Here is an 884-nt window from a genome sequence, read left to right as displayed (position 1 = left end):
TTAGTTTTCAAATCTGAAAACTCTTTTTTTGTTTCCTTTGTTGCTTTATTTATTTTATTTTGTTTCTACTTACAACAAAATACTTATTGTTGCTATTTTTATTTTTTTTTAGTTTTTTGTTCTGTTTTCTGCATTATTTATTTTTTGTTGTTTTTTGCTTTATTTTTTAATTCTTTTTGCTTTTAGTTTTAGAAAAATTATAAACTTTCTGTTAGTGCCATTAGTTTTCAAATTTGGAAACTCTTTTTTTGTTTTCTTTGTTGCTTTATTTATAAACCGGTGTGAGCACCCTTCGGTTGGCGAGGTTTTAAAATTCATAGTTTTCAAATGAACTCTAAAAAAGTTGGCATAGCATGTGCATGTATAAAACGGACAATGGTATCATACTCGTCTGTTACAAAGTTGGCATGTTATCATCATAATAGTTGCGAGAGAAAGTCTTCACTTTTTCTTCGCTTGTGTCGTTTGCTTATTGCGCCGTAACCATGGATAATCTTCATCGTTTATCAGGATGCTTGGGTCAGCCTTGACTTTGAAGGGGGGAATTTCATGAAACTTTTCATACTCTTCAGACATGTCTGTCTTGCCCTCCACTCCCAGGATGTCCCTTTTTCCTGAAAGAACTATGTGGCGCTTTGGCTCATTGTATGATGTATTCGCTTCCTTATCTTTTCTTTTCCTCGGTCTGGTAGACATGTCCTTCACATAGATAACCTGTGCCACATCATTGGCTAGGACGAACGGTTCGTCAGTGTACCCAAGATTTTTCAGATCCACTGTGGTCATTCCGTACTGTGGGTCTACCTGTACCCCGCCTCCTGACAGATTGACCCACTTGCACTTAAACAAATGGACCTTACAATCTACTTCGTAGTCAAGTTCCC

This window comes from Triticum aestivum, chromosome 3B (assembly GCF_018294505.1).
Source record: "Triticum aestivum cultivar Chinese Spring chromosome 3B, IWGSC CS RefSeq v2.1, whole genome shotgun sequence".
Taxonomy (NCBI): Eukaryota; Viridiplantae; Streptophyta; class Magnoliopsida; order Poales; family Poaceae; genus Triticum; species Triticum aestivum.
The sequence above is the reverse complement of the archived record's forward strand: the minus strand, read 5'-3'. Positions refer to the sequence as shown.